Genomic DNA, 16,763 nt, shown 5'->3' with positions numbered 1-16,763 from the left:
CCTATCTGACATGGTGACTTCTGTGTTCCATCAGGTGGGAACTGAATCAAACACCAAAGAGAAAAGTCCAGCTGATGACTTAGTTCCTGGAGACTGGGTGTGTATAAAGGTGCACCGCAGAAGAAACTGTTTGGTGCCTCGTTGGCAGAGACCAAGACAAGTCATATTGGTTAGCACCACTGCAGTTAAGTGTGCCAGAGTAAAGAGATTGTGTACACGCAAGCCATACTATCCGTGTGCCTGAACCTGAAAATCCAAACGAAGAAGGTGAAAGCACAACTAATTCTGACTCTGAAGGTGAACCAGAGAAAGGCCAATATACTAAAGATTGACAGGAATGTCGATATCAGGAAGTATCAGATGCTAGCTCTGCATCTGAAGGAGAAGGAGAAATCATTGAAGTACCGAATTCTGAAGATCAATCTGAAGATCGAGAATTGGTAGGAAATAACACCAGTAAGGACACTGAGCAAAGCAAAGATAAACTGGTGATCAAGAACATACTGAAGAACAGTCTGAGAGCTCTGGAAGCAGGGACGAAAATCCAGACACTGGAAAAGAAGGAAAAACTCACGATAAGGATGAGATTCCAAGTACCAGCTATGGAGATGTTCCTAACAGAATGAAGGAACTGTCAAAAGAGAAAACTGACTCTAAAAAAGGAAAAGACGTTGTAAAGTTTGTTGTAAATAAAACTGTCGAGGACACTGAAAGTGAAAGTGACGACAGTGAAGATGAAACTCCATTAAGAAAGAGTTCAAGAAAAAGGGCTTAGAGAGTGGAACATAATACCACGGAGCCTAAGACAAAAAGATTTTGCAAGGGAGATAATTGGCCTAAAGGAAATGGGTAGGACAAGGAAAAAAAACACAGGAGGGGGATTGTGTAATAATAAACTTCCAAGATCCCAGAGTGGTGAGCTCCATCTGTGGTCCTATAAATAACATGGATGTGGTAGGGGTTAAATTAGTGGATCTAACCTTTTGTTACCCCAGGCCAATTGTTATTTCGCCCTGGGAAGGCCCTAGCACATTTGGCTTAGGCCAAAACTTGGACCCATGTGGGTTTGGGGGTCTTGGATATAACGGGTTGAATCCCCTGTGGGGGCCAGGGAGACGTTGACTGGAGGGGGGTGATACGAGGGAAAATGCAGTGTCTGACATGGAAACTGGCAATAGAATAGGTTTAATGACAGCACCACCACCCCGAATAGTCCCACTTATAAGTACAGGCGACAGTGGGTTGGTAGACTCTCTGCCCATTTCTTTGGACAGTAATTTGCCTGTTCCCCTTGTGAGGCCTGTGGACAGGAGTGTTCTCGAGGTCAGCGACGCACCAGCTGTGACGGACCGTGTTTTCAAGGTTTTCAGCTGGAATGTCGCAGGGATCGCAAGAAAGTTGGCCCTCCCAGACTGGAATGCTTTGGTTGATGAGCACGCCATATGCATCTTCCAGGAGACCTGGAGTCTGGAGCCGATACATAGGGTGGGATTCTCCTCCTACTTTGTGCCTGCACAAATCTCAGATTCAGGGAGAGGACGCCCCTCGGGTGGCCTGCTCATATGGGTAGCAGCTTCCCTTGACTGTAGAATAGAGGAGTCTCAGACAGGCTGTCCAGATATTCAAAATATTACTCTAAGAGACTCCAGGGGTCGTACAATATTGAATATTTATAACGTGTACGCCAGAGGGACTAAGGGTGGGAGGAAGTCCACTGTATTATCTCTCCTGGAGAGCCTTCTTAGTACAACTTCACACAAGTTGTGTACCCTGGTCGCGGGAGACATGAACTGTACGTTCGAGCCTTTGGGCTCGGATGTTGCCTTAGACCAGGATGAGGAGGACGCCAAGATAGGGATCCCAGCCTTGGAAATTCCCCCCATTAGGAGATGGTCAGAGGTGGCGTTACAGTTATACACCCTGAGTATCGAATTAAATTTAAGGGCAGTGAATGGGAGGACAACTTCAGACAGGGGGGGGGCTCATACCTATAATAGACCAGGACATACTTCTAGAATTGACTATATCTTATTAGATATATGTCTGTGGAGCCAGGTGAGGGACATGGTTGTGGTCCCGACGGTCGAAAGTGATCACAATCCACTCTCCTTGACCATGGTCCAGTGGTGGGTTTTTTCTAGGAAGGGTCCCATTAACCCCACATTAGCTCCCCCTGATGAGTCGGTAGTCTCACTTTGTGGAAGGCGCCTAAAATGGGCTAAATGGGTCCTCTCAGAGGAAAGGGTTGGAGAAATATCAACCCTTTTAGATCACGCACTGCTAAACCTGGGGTCCCTTCCGGAAGGGGTGGGTAGGGTTTGCGGGGTCTTTGCCTCCCTAACAGAGGCTCTGACAAATGTGTTTACCATCCCCTCGAGTAAGGTAGGGAAGAAAGGAGGTGTAAAGAAAGGTAACGGTTGGTACACACAAATATGTAGGGTACATAAATCAAGACTTGTAGAGGCAGTGAAACGCAAATCCCACCCCGATATATTGGAAGCAAGGAAGGCTTATAATAGATCCCTTAAATTTGCTAAGAAGGAGTGGGAAGAGAAATTTTGGGAGGACCTACTTGTTGCCAGCAAAAGTAAAGACTCAAGGGGCTTTTGGAACCTTGTAGGCTCCCGGAACAGGCCTGACGAAGCTATGAGACCCTGTAATATCCCCCCACAAAGCTGGGTAAAACACTTTGGGGCTCTATACCTTCCGGCAGATGGGGCACTAAATGTCAGGGTGCTCCCCCCACTAGTATCTGAACCTCACGGTTATAATCTCTTTTCAGCTCTAGAGATCGAAAAGGTAATTGGGTGGGTAGCCCCCCGGAAGGCAGCAGGCCCAGATGGCTTACCGGGGGATCTCATGCGGGCATATCCAGTGGCCTGGGGAAGGGTTATTGCAGCACTCCTCAATGATATTATGAAGGGGGGGCCAGTGCCCGATTCCTGGAAAGGGGCGGTGGTGGTCCCAATTTATAAAAAAGGATCCAGAGAAATCCCGGGGAACTACCGGCTCATAAGCCTCATTGACTCCACCCAAAAGATAGCAGGTAAAGCTATCCTTGGTAGGATTCTTCATTGGGTGGAGGAAAACAAAATACTATCAGACTTCCAGGCAGGGTTCCGGGCAGGAACAGGGACGATTGAGCAGGTGTTCAGGCTAGTACTCCTTGGCTGGAAGGTGGTGGAGCTAGGCAAGGGCAGTCTATACTTGGCTTTTATAGATCTGAGGACTGCCTTTGACCTAGTTCCTCGGGAGGAGTTATGGAGGGTGCTTTATGGGTTGGGACTGCCTCCTTACATCTTGACCCTCCTTATTAGCCTTCACGCCCATATCTTTGCTCAGGTTCGCTGGGGGAGAAATGGAGAGATAACTGAGAAAATCCCAGTGTCTAGGGGTGTGAGACAGGGTTGCGTACTAGCGCCCACCCTCTTTTCACTATACGTTAATGGGGTGGTGGAATATCTCCAGCAAGAACCAGCCGACGCTCCTTCTCTAGGGGGAGTGCGGATTCCAACCCTACTTTTTGCGGACGATACGCTCTTGATTTCTAAGACTCCGCAAGGCCTCCAGAAGTTGCTTACCCGTTTTCAGAACTTTTGCGTTTCAAGGGGCTTGGTAATCAATGTGGATAAAACTAAGTTCTTAATTCTAAACCCTCCAAGGAAACTGGGCCACCCACCCATTCTCAACTCTGTTCCCTTGGAGAAAGTATCCGAATTTGATTATCTTGGAATGCGGATTACGGACAGCATGAACTGGTCACCTCACATTGCCAAGATGGTCTTGAATCACAAGAGAGTAGGAGGTGCCCTTCTGAGGGAATTCTGGGCTTCACCGAGGAGGTCGCTTGCCCCGGCAATTGACATTTATAAGGCTAAGGGAGTAACATCAGCCCTGTATGGGGCAGAGCTGTGGGGGCATTGCTGCCTGGATTCCCTGGCAACAGCTGAGAGCAAGCTTTTGAAATCTTTAATCGCCCTCCCTCCGAGCACCCCAACAGTGCCTGTGCTGTTGGACACAGGTTGTAAGAATATCAAAGACCAAGCCCGGCTTCGTCCACTCCTTCTATGGGCACGTATTTGGAGGGGTGAAGAGCTAAAATCATATGCTGAAGGGTTGGCTGAGATAATGAGCCTGGGTGGTTGGGCGAAGATTAAGTGGTTGAGAGACACCAAAAAGCTTTTGGAGGTACTTGGGCTGGGGGATTGTTGGTCATCAAGAACGGCTCCACCAAAAGATGTTCTGAAAAGATTATACTGGAATTGGGTTGCGGATCAGCTTGTTATAAACTCTAGTCATTGTAAAGCTACAGCTGCGTTTTTAACAATAAAAGATATAGTAGTTTATGAACCTTACCTGGATCTAATTACCCTTGCAGCTGATCGAGCACTGTATTTTAAATTCAGAGTGGGCTCCCTTCCAGTTGGTGCCCTGGTGTCAAAGTGGAAATCAGGTGTCCACACGTCCCCCTTTTGTGCCCGTTGTATCACTAGGACAGAGTCTATACCGCATATCCTGTTTGAATGTCCGGACTATGCTAAACCCAGGAGTTTTTGGCTCAAACCCCTTTGTTGTAATATGGGTACGCGTAGTTATCTGGTAGCCCTTCGCATCCTAATGACGGACACTTCCCCTCCCATCGTTTGTGCTGTAGCTAAATTTTTAAAGCATTTTTGGTTGTTTCGTTGCAAGAGATTGTCAATAGCGGTTTAATTCATTTTTAGCTAATTTATTTCTGGCATTACATGTCGTTTTATCTTTCTTAAATGTACATTCAATATTGCTTCCTAAAAATTTATTTTTTCTAGTTTTGTAAATGCTGTATTTGTGTACGCTTTCAAGATATCTTGCATATCGAATAAAAGCTTCAACCAACCTAAAGGAAATGATGGACTGAGATTTAAACTGGTTAATAAAGAAAGAAAGCCAGAGGAGCAGGTCAATGAAATAACCAGTCAAAGAGAGTCATTGGGAAAAAGAATAGAAGTTGTTCAAAGGCCAAAAAGAGTGAGAAGACCAAATCAGAAGTACAAATCACCTGAATGGGCTTATATCATATTACCTCCAATTGAAGAAGTCAATAGCAGTCAAGAGAATCTGAACTGCACAAAGACAAATGAGAAAAGTGAGTAAAGAACTGAGGCACAGGGAAAAGTGGTAATTGATTAAAAGAGATAAGGTAAAGGTAAAACCTGAAATCCTGTTAGAAGAGAAGGCATTGTAAGTGAAAAGTAAAATAGGTGACATAAGGTCGAAGAAAACTTGTTAGAAAATTAAAAGCTTGTAGGTGACATAAGGTCGAAGCAAACCTGTTAGCAAAACTCGCTGTGTAAAAAAAAAAAATGTCTAGGAATGATCATAAAACAAAATGTTCTATTTTTAGAAAATGGTGTAGATCATGTCTAATATGCACTGGATTACTAATGTTGGTATGGATAATTTTAGCTATTGTCATTACTTTTCAGGATAACTTAGTAAAGACAAAACATAACGTGAGTTCAGGTGAACAAAATGTGGAATCAAAGTCTAACAAGCAGCATGTATATAGGCCAGAAATACATCAGGATAGTTCTATTAGTGACCTTGCCAAGAATACATTTTCAAGATCATTGTCTGAGTTTGTCAGGACAATGGATGCTAGTGACTGTTATGTGTGTGTAAAGTTACCTGCATCTGTTTCCGAGGGGGTGACTTATCATCACCTTCCACTTACATATGGAGTCACGTGTAGTGTGATTGCAAGCCTGTTTTATCAAACAGGAAAACTGGAATATCATTATTCTAATTCGGATAAAGTTTTTGCAAAATTGAAAATTGATAAGACACTGAATAAGAAAAAGCCTGCTACAGCTATGGCAGAATATTTTTTAGAAATAGACAAATTAAGTCATGACTATGCGTTTAAAAATAACCTGACATGTAAAATCAGAGTGGAAGAAAAAGCATTTTTAGATATGGTTGAGGAAAGGCAAATTGCCTATAAAGGAAAAGAAAAAGTAAAGTTTGAGAAATCCAAATATTGGTCATTCAATGATGAGAATATTGATGAATGAAATGTGAATGTAACAATAAATATAGACACTCCATTGTTAGGAAAATTCTGTATTAGGAGAGACAACACTATGTATGACAATTATTTTGTGGGAGCAAGTCAATGTAAAGACGTTTATAGAATCCAAGTGGGTTGGGGAATTAAAGGGGGAAAAGACCCAGTTTTTCCTGGTGTTTATTTCATTTGTGGGAATAATGCATATTATAGATTACCTGATCACTGATATGGGACATGTTATGTGGGATTGATCTTTCCTAAAATCTTTCATGTAGATAGAGGTACTAACGGTATCCATGAGATTGGCAAACCTTTGAGTCGTAGAAAAAGAGAAAGTGTCATAGAAATAAAAGGTGATGTTTTTGGAGCACTAATACCAGCAGTGGGAATATCTTTCAATGCAAATCGAATTCGAAGATTGTCAACGATAGTAGATCGTTTGTCAACAGACACAGCAGGTGGATTCTTAATGGTATATACGGAAATGATTGCTATGAGAACTATGGTAATGCAAAATCGTCTTGCTCTTGACATAATATTAGCAAAAGAAGGAGGAGTTTGTGGAATTTTGAAGGTACAGCACTGCTGCACCTACATTCCAGATAAAAGTCAAAACATTGAAAAGTATATTACAAATATTACAGAGTTGCATAGAGAAATTGAACCACTGGAGGTTGATGGTATTCTTGAACGACTTAGTAGAAGTTTTACAGCAGTTAAACATTGGTTTCAAGAAATAGGTAGTTGAATTATAGGTAAAATACTAATTCCAGTAACAGTAATAGTATTAGTGGTTTTAATGATAATATTATGTTGCATATACAGAAAAAGAAGGAATGTTGGAAAGTCCTTAAAGAAGATAATTCAAGAAAAACGAGAAAGATTAAGAGAAAGAGAAAAAGGTGATATAGAAATTGAGGAGTTCCGAGAAAAGATTTTAAAAGAGACCAGAGAAAAGGATACTAAAGTATAAAATATACTAATCTGAAGAATTTTAAAAATGTTCCGATAAAATTTGCTAAATTTTGGGAGAAATTTGGTGATAAATCACCAAAGGGGGAGTTGATGGAGCAAGGTGGAGAAACAACATTGTGTGTACCCCTTGTAAAGTCACACTTTCATAACTATAACATGAACTAATGGAATGATGTGTGGAATTAATCAACCTAGAATAAAATTGCACCTACACAAGTACACGTGGCAATTAACTTTGCTTATGTTGCAATTATAATTAAGTATGTGATTTTTGTTGTGTTTTAAACTAGTAAGCAGCTTTTGAAATAACGGAATGCGGCATAAATGTGCTTTTGTTTACATATTTTGTGGCAAAACATGGGATTAGGCGAGTATATTACGCCTAAGTGTTGTTTATCTGCTAGGTAGTAGTAAACAGAAGGGCTAAAATTCTTAAATTAACGTTTGTTTGTGTTTGTTTCCATGATAGGGAGGACCGTACTCCCAGGCCTTTACCATTGGATTTCTGGCCCTCTGATTTCCAAGGAACTGACTCCCCTGCTGAGTCAGTACGGAATCTGGGTGTAATGATCAGCTCTAATTTGCAGTTGGAGGTAGCAGTGAACAAAACAGTAGCCACTTGCATGGCTCTGCTCTGCTCGCTGCGGAAGAGTCTACCCTTGCTCCCTTCTCATGCCAGACCAGAAGTAGTGCGAAGCATTATATTAAGTCGTCTTGATTACTGCAACGCACTGCTTCTGGGGGCGCCTATCAGTCTATTGGGGAAACTGCAACGTGTGCAGAATTTTGCTGCAAAACTTGCACTGTCACGCCGCCGTCTGGACTCCTCTGCGAAGGCTCTTAAGGACTTGCACTGGTTGCCAGTTCTGCGGCGTATCGATTTTAAGGCCCTATGTTTGGTGTTTCGGGCTCTTCATGGTCAAGGCCCACTCCCATTACAGAATCTTTTTACCTGGTACATCCCAGGCAGACCGCTTCGGTCAGCCTCTGCCTATCTGGTATCAGTTCCAAAGTTCAAGCGCTCCAGGATGGGAGGCCGCGCCTTTAGGGTCACCGCAGCAAATCTGTGGAACTCTCTTCCTCTGGACCTGAGGAGTTTGACTGATCTCTCCTCTTTTAGGAAAAACCTGAAAACCTACTTATTTCCCAGAACACTGCACTAGACCTTTTCGGATGCTGGTAACATCGTGTATGTCATGACTATCTAAGCGCCAGGATGCCCGTTGGGTGACAGAAAGCGCTATACAAAAGTATCTATACATACATACATACATACATAGTTCCCATTGTGGCCTGTGAGGTCTAATAAAGATGGCTGACTTGCTGAACTGCGAATAGAAAATGAACTGAGCATGTGCAAGTTCGACTCCGAGTTCGAATGCGATATTTTTGTGCCTGAAATGAATATAGTTCAAGGACGACGTGGCCTGGAAGTCTAGATGGCTGCCAAAAGATGAGCACAATGGTTCTGAACGTGAGAAAGTTTAGCAAAGTTACCAAGTGAGAACAGGACTAGGCCGGACGAGGCCCAAAACAATGACCCATTTAAAATCTAGCTGACGGAAGCGAACTGAATAATGTAATGATGAAGTGATGCTCATCCACCCCAAAACTGTCCAATCAGAACTCGAATTTATTTTGAAAGTTACTCTTTTAGATAGATAGAGCTAGTGAAAAAGGTGTAAAAAGTGCTGGTTTTAGTGAGGAAAAAACGTTTTGATTTCCTACCGAGATGCTGTCCGTATGCTGATTTTTCCTGAGATGTAAGACTTTGAATAATTTTCCTATGTCTTAGAATGAAATCTGAACTTTAGGTGAGGTTGTTAGTTAGGGAAGTTAGGAGATAGGATGAAATTTGGGAACTATCTGTCTTTTGCTAATACTTGCATTTCTGAAATCTAAATAAAATGTCTATTTCTGAATTTTCTAAAATAAATGAAATTACCTGTTTTGAAATAAAATCCTTATTTTCCTTTTAATGTCGTTTTTGAAGAAAGAAATTAATAAAGTGAATAAACTTTAGCCATGTTAAAACTTGATTTAATAAAAATTAGATAAATGGAGAATTAAGCTGGTCTTGAGTTTTCCTATGCCTAATTTTTACTAGCAGATCCGTTGACCACAGTGGCGGGGTGTCTAAATAAATGTTAATGAAAACCATGGTAAACTCATTTAAAACTGCAGGTGTAAATAGTATAAATATTCAGTTATAGTTTTAGACATCCCGCTAGGATACAGCAGCTCTCCTTTGAATCTCACCGATCCATGAAGTAGGGTGTAAGTATTTTGTGAGTGACTCGCGGTGTCATGGGCCCCACTGTCGAGTATATGTATGAATTTGTACTTCAGGGAAAGGTGTCATGGTTTTAGAAATTATTTCTGGAGAACCACTGCATCAGAAGCAAGGAATACACTTTGCTGCCTCCTGATATCAGTCCAGGTGGATACAATCAGGACCCTATACCCTTAGTTGGCATGCTGCTTATGCACATTGACTTCAAGGACAGATCCACTATAGAAAAAGTCTACATCACTAAAAATGGTTGAAATCTACTTGGGTGGAAACACCAGAAAGACTTAGGGATCAAGCTGGATCCAAATGCACCTGAACTAGTTTACCAGGTAGAGAAATCAAACACTGGAAAATAAATTTGTAAGAAGTTTCCTGAAGTGTTCACCAAAAAATTAGGACTGTTAAAAGGTTTTCTACGTAAAATCAAACTCAAAATTAAACACAAACCAGTTGTTCATAAATAAAGGTATGATCCCTTACTCATAAGAGACCCACTAAAAAAAGAACTTGATATATTGGAAACCAGCAAAGTAATAGAGCGCATTAAAAACACCAAATGGTTGGCCCCCATTGTAGTAGCATAAAAGGAAGGGGGGAAGAGCATCCGCTTATGTGTGGATCTCAGAGACTTGAACTCCAACATATGGGTGGACAGACACACCCTCCCAAACATCAACGAAAGCTCGCAGTCATGCAAGGTCCAAAATTCTTTCGCATACTCAACCTCTCCTCAGCCTACCATCAGGTTGCCCTCCACCCTGATTCCAATTCCCTCACCTCTTTAATAACTCCTTACGGAGCTTACCAATTCTCAAGGATACTGTTCGGGCTAGCATCCGCTGCGGCAGTATTTCAGCCCATAATGCAATATATATTACAGGGAATTAACAAAGTAATGTGTTTCGAGGACGACATCCTGATTTATGGAGAATTTGAAGTAGAACACAATAAAGTCCTGGAAGAGATCTTAACAATACTTAGCAAATAGAGAAATGCAGAATAGGTGTTGAATTGGTTACTTACCTTGGCCACACCATATCGGGTGAAGGAATCAAACTTAAGGCAAGCCTGATAGACTAGTCAAACTGGCTCCTGCTCCTACAAATAAAGACAAACTTAAATCCTTCCTTGGGTTAGTTGAATACATGTCCAAATATGTCAAGAACTTTGCTGAACAAGTTCATTGACTAAGAGAACTTCTCAAGAAAGGATCACCGTTCAAATGGAACCATCAATGCCATACTGAGTTCACGCAAATTAAGCAAGCTATAACAGAGGCACCTGTTTTAAACACATTCTACCCCAATGCCAAGACTACTCTAACTACTGATGCCAGTATGAAGGGGTTACGAGCGTCTCTTACACAGTATGTGAATGGACAAGAAAAAATAATAGCCTTTGCATCCAGAACTTTGAAGGAAGCAGAACGGAACTACTCCACTATTGAAAAGGAGGCCCTCGCCTGCTATTGGGCTATAAACCACTTCAAATTCTTCTTATGGTATATCCCATTTATCCTGAAAACAGACCACAAACCCTTACTTCCCTTATTTTATACCAAATGCTTGGAAAATAAATTCTACACCACGCATTTCAAAATGGATACTGGGACTACAAGGCTTCAGCTACTCCATAATCTACGTACCAGGAAATGGAAATTGTGTAGCGGATTGCCTTTCTAGACTTCCAGTCACTAATGAGAACCCACAAGTGATTCCCCCTGATAAAACCATTCTTTCAGTCGACATTCTAGCCATCAACAAGGAAGAATGGGAGAGAAGCATGAAGGAAGACTCAGTTCTCTCCAAACTGAAGAACACCATTTGCAAAGGTTGGCCAAAAAGTCTTCAAATATTGCCAGAGACCCTAAAATCCTTCTGGGTAGTGAAGAATGAGCTATCTATCATAAATCAACACATCTACCAAGGTAGTAGGATCATACCTCCCCAAAAAAAATGTATGAGCGCATTATCCAAATTGCACACAAAGGTCATCCAGGCAGGAGCATGACAAAGAGCAAAATCAGACAAAGCTATTGTTTTCCAAAAATGGATTCCATGGTAGAGGAAAGGGTTAGAGACTGCCTTGAATGTGGAACCAGTGACAAAATCAAAGTTATCCGCAAATCCCCACTAGTGCCTGTATCCATTCCCACCAAGCCTTGGGACAAGTTAGGCCGGGACATTATTGGTCCACTGAATTTGCTCAACTTCTCGCAAAGGTACATGTTTGTATTTATTGATTATTATTCCCACTGGATAGCCACAAAAATGGTCACTAATATCACCACATCTTCATTAATTGAATTCCTCAGAGACACCTTCTCCAAAGAGGGCATACCGAGTACACTAATTACAGACAATGGAGTTCAATTCACTTCCGATGAAATGAAGCAGTTTATGACTACCTTATCCATAACCCATCTCAAATCTCCGCTCTACTGCCCAAAAGCCAACAGATTGGTAGAAAGATGCTAATAGGATGATAAAGGACACCATACAATTGGCCTTAGCATCCAGTGAACCAGTGGAAGAAAGATGTTATGGTCAAGTCACAACACACCAAATGATGTCACTGGAATTGCTCCTTTTGTCTCTCTTAAAGGGCGTAACTCAGGTTCCAAACTCACACCCAATTGCCTCAATGAAGGGTGTCCGGTCTGGTTAGACAGGAAATCTGTTCTAGGAAAAGTGGAGAGGCATCAGCTAGAGTACAAATCTAGATATGACCAGAAATGGTGTACAGCCAACAAGAGTTGGCAGGAAGGTCAATGGGTGGTCATTAAGAAGCCTAACATTTCTCAAGCCAGAATTTACTCATTTTCTAAACCTTTGAGAATAAAACGAGTCAACAAAAATTCTGTTGAGCTGGAAGACAGAAGCACCTGGAGCATGGACAATGTAGCAAGCTGACCAAAAGTACAATCTTCAGTGTCTTCCTGTGAGGTACACCAAGGCGGATCAACATCTAAAGCACATGTCTCCATTGAACCCAGGTCTCGTCAGCCACCATCCTGGCAAGCAGATTATAAAATGTATCTCTAGCATAGACACTTAACTGTATTATAAGTTGTTATCTTCTTCTGTTTTTGCAGTAATTTCCCTTGTTCAAAGGGAGATGTGTTGTAACAAAGTATTCTCCTATAGATTCTCCCTCCTTCTCCTTCCATCTTCCTCCCTCCCTTCGTACCCCTGTTCTTTTCACCCACTGGTACATTCCATCTGTAGAATGTTGGGCGAGAGCTCACATTAGAATGTTCAGTGAGAGACTAGGAGCTGGTGCTGAAGGATCTATTTGAATAAACTCCTGCACTTACCTTACTCGTGTGACATCATCTTCTTAACAATTCTCAAATTAAATGTCCCATAATGAGGGAAGTGTAAGTCCTCACTTTTCTCAGTAAGTGTATGCCAAAACTCAAGCCACAGACATTGATGTAATCCTTTGTCCATCATGACAATGTTTTCCGGCGTACCTTCAGGTGGTATCTCTACCTTCAAATGCAGTTTCATCTCTCTTTACTAATTGCAGCAATGACTTTAAAAATTTCATTTTTATTCAATTCAGTTTTCACAAATGACTTCTGTAAATCCAGGAAATGGTATTCTTCCACAATTTACCTGTTTGGCAACCTCAACAAATGACAGCACAACCCTTCTGGCTTAGTAAACCAATCCAAATGCTGCTTTACACCAACTGACCAATCACAGCACTGTACACTGTGACCTCAATCTCACTACTCGGAGCAGTTCACCCTCCTTCACAATTTCTCCTGCGCATTTTCTCAAAGCAAAATAACAATACAAAGTAAGGATCCACTAAAGGATATTCACTCTCACAAGCTAACTAAACTTTATATACTCATTCACTGCAAATGAAACCTTGATCAGCTGTATTTCACCTTTAATTGATATATAGTTAGGCCTTGTGCACTCGAGATCAACCATACCAATTGTTTACCACTAACATACAGAGAGAACCCTTACCCAGTGTTGCAGATGACATCCCACATTGAACCCAACAAAACAGCAGACAACGTACTCAGTGTCTTCTGCACTGAGACATCCCCTAGGTAAATATGTAGAGGTCTTAGGCCATGACAAACCAGTTTACAACTTCAACTATGCACAAAAGTGTCACAATAAAATATTGCCCCTTTTAGGCACGAAGGATGGGAAAGGAAAGTGGCCCTGTATGCGGACATCATACTGGCTCTTTCTTCTGACCTTCAAATTGTCTTTCCCTTAGTAATAAAGCACACAGAAGATTTTTGTAGGATATCAGTGTACGAGGTCAATACGGGGAAAATGGAGGTGATATCTTTGAATATAAGGGCGAGTCAACATCAGACTAAAAGAGAGATGAAGTTCCTGTTGGTAAAAATAGTACAGGACATCGATAAAATTACAGAGACTAATCTATCTAATATCACACGAGAATGTTCCTGGCTCATGACAAGCTGGGCTTACCTACCTCTTTCAATTTGTGGGAGGGTTAGCCTGGTAAAAATGATTGTGCTTCCAAAAATCACCTTCTTCTTAATGCCATTCCATTACACTTTTGCAAACCTGCCATAGACAAGTTTCAGCAGGCTATCAACTCCTTTATATGGGCCTATAGAGGAGTCTGAATAGCTAAGAAGAAATTGAGGCGCAAGAGGGAGAAGGGTGGTCTGTTACTTCCAGACTAGCAGTACTATGCTTGGGCCTTTCAACTGTCCCACTCCAGAATTCTGTTAAAGTCACCAGAACGGCTTTCGAGCCAAACACAGCACCGAAACAGCCCTCATTGCAGCGACCGACGACATCCGAGCACTCCTGGACAACGGTGAAACAGTGGCCCTCATTCTACTCGACCTCTCCGCCGCCTTCAACACTGTCTGTCACAACACCCTCATACAACGCCTCAACAACATCGGCATACAAGGAAAAGCCTTGGACTGGATCATCTCATTCCTAGCCGGGAGAACACAGAGAGTCCGACTCCCCCCATTCTACTCAGAGCCCACCGAAGTCATCTGCAGCGTACCTCAAGGCTCCTCACTCAGTCCCACCCTCTTCAACGTCTACATGAGTCCCCTCGCCTCCATCGCACGTCAACACAACCTCAACATCATCTCCTACGCCGACGACACCCAGCTAATCCTTTCCCTCACCAAAGACCCCAACACCGCCAAAAACAACCTTCACGAAGGTATGAAAGAAGTAGCCGAATGGATGAAACAGAGCCGCTTAAAACTCAACTCAGACAAGACGGAGGTGCTCATCCTAGGATCCTCCCCCTCAGCTTGGGACGACTCCTGGTGGCCTTCCGCTTTGGGATATGCGCCCACACCCACAGACCATGCACGTAACCTCGGCTTCATTCTAGACTCCTCCCTCTCAATGTCCAGACAAGTCAACGCCGTATCGTCCTCCTGCTTCAACGTCCTTCGCATTCTCAAAAAGATCTTCCGCTGGATCCCCCTCGAAACAAGAAAGACTGTCACCCATGCACTGGTCTCGAGTCGACTGGACTATGGCAACACACTCTACGCCGGAATTACAACAAAATTGCAGAAAAAACTCCAGCGCATCCAAAACGCATCAGTGAGACTCATATTAGACATCCCGCGCCAAGAGCACATCACCGGTCACTTAAAAAACCTCCACTGGCTTCCCGTCAGCAAAAGAATTACTTTCCGCCTTCTTACCCACGCACACAAGTCCCTTTATAATCTAGGACCCGAATGCCTCAACACCCGACTGTCCTTCTACTATCCCACCCGCCAACTAAGATCATCCAATCAAGCCCTCGCCGCAGTCCCGCGCATCCGAAAACCCACCATGGGTGGCAGATCCTTCTCCTTCCTGGCTGCCAAGACCTGGAACTCACTCCCCACCCACCTCCGCCTTACTCAGAATCACATCTCCTTCAGAAAAGAACTGAAAACATGGCTATTCGATAAAAAGTAAACCCCTCCCTCCAGCGCCTTGAGACCCTCTGGGTGAGTAGTGCGCTTTATAAATACCTGAACTTGAACTAGATCAAGAAGGGGTGGGGGCAATGTTCTCAGCAATGATGAAAGGCGTTAACTTGTCTCAGGAGGGCTTTATGTTTAAGTATGGAGATCTCAAGTTTTTTAAAAAGATAAAACTACAGGTACTTCAGACTATGGCCAGAACATGGGCAAACATTAGATGAAAGACGGGCCTTAGCTGCTTCGGTAATCTGGCCCCTCTCTGGGATTCTCCCGGACCACCGGCTCGCCTAAGAGATAAATTAGCGCAGTCACTTAGGGAGGCAAGTCTTAGTGTTTGGGGAGAGTTTGCACAGAAAGACACCCTTTTACCCTGGCAAGCACTCCACGATGGTTTGAGAGGGTTCCTTTAAAAATTTAAGTACATTCAACTTCAAATTTGGGTCCAAGGCAGGAAATCCTCGGTGGGCACGGGAAACGTATTGGAAGAACAGTTGGTGAAGAAACCTAGGGGGAGAAAAGAGGTTTCCATTTGGTATTGGAAAATTGAAGGGGCGATAGATGGGGATTTCAAACTGGCAGAAGAATTGTGGGGCACCTGACTTCCGGGAGAGCCCTGGAACTAACTTTGGCAGACATCCCTTTGTACCCTGTTTCGCACAGTAATGCTGGCCTGGCTAAGAAGGAGTCACCTATTTTCAATTCACAGATCCTACTTTACCCCTCAAAGGTTGTCATGGATGTTAAAGGGACCCCCTTGTGAAATGGCAGAAATGCGGTCAAGATAGTGCATCAGATATCCACATGTTCCAGGAGTGTCCGGCTATTCTTGAATTCTGGAGTAAGGTTGGTGATACAATTTTGGTTATTCTTGGTCACAAAGTTGAGGTAAGCCCCTCTACGATAATTTTTGGAATCTCAAATGAAGTTATAGGTCCGGATAGAGCCTCCCTTTTCTATGTCATATTACTAGCCAGAAGAGAAATTTGTCGAAGATGGGTTGAATGCTTGCCTCCATTACACTCAGACTGGTTGGCCTCCCTTATCTCGATATCTAAATTAGACCTGAGAGGAACTCCGACCAAAAGGAAGAAAGCCCTTTGGTCACCCCTATTAAGGTGGTTAAACTCAGAGACAACTGACATAAATTAGATCTGTGTTTGTCCTAAAATGAAAAAACGTGCCCTATGATTAAACCTCTTGTGAACTCTCTGGACTGTGATGGGCAAACCCACTACGGCCTTCCGCCATCTCAAACAGTCGCCAGTAATTACGGACCATATTTTGAGAATGGCCTTACCCGTTTGGGACTTTATCCTTTCAGCACGCTGGTGTACCTGTCAGAGGGAGTGATCACACACCTTTTAACTCGCTAAGGGTGTTTTGAGGTACAGGCTGCTGGATTGGTTATTGTGGTCTGAGGTAAATGAGGACAAAAACTCATACATGTGGACTTTAACCACATGGACTTGAACCAATAGGACTCA

Source organism: Lissotriton helveticus, chromosome 8 (genome assembly GCF_964261635.1).
Source record: "Lissotriton helveticus chromosome 8, aLisHel1.1, whole genome shotgun sequence".
Taxonomy (NCBI): Eukaryota; Metazoa; Chordata; class Amphibia; order Caudata; family Salamandridae; genus Lissotriton; species Lissotriton helveticus.
The sequence above is the reverse complement of the archived record's forward strand: the minus strand, read 5'-3'. Positions refer to the sequence as shown.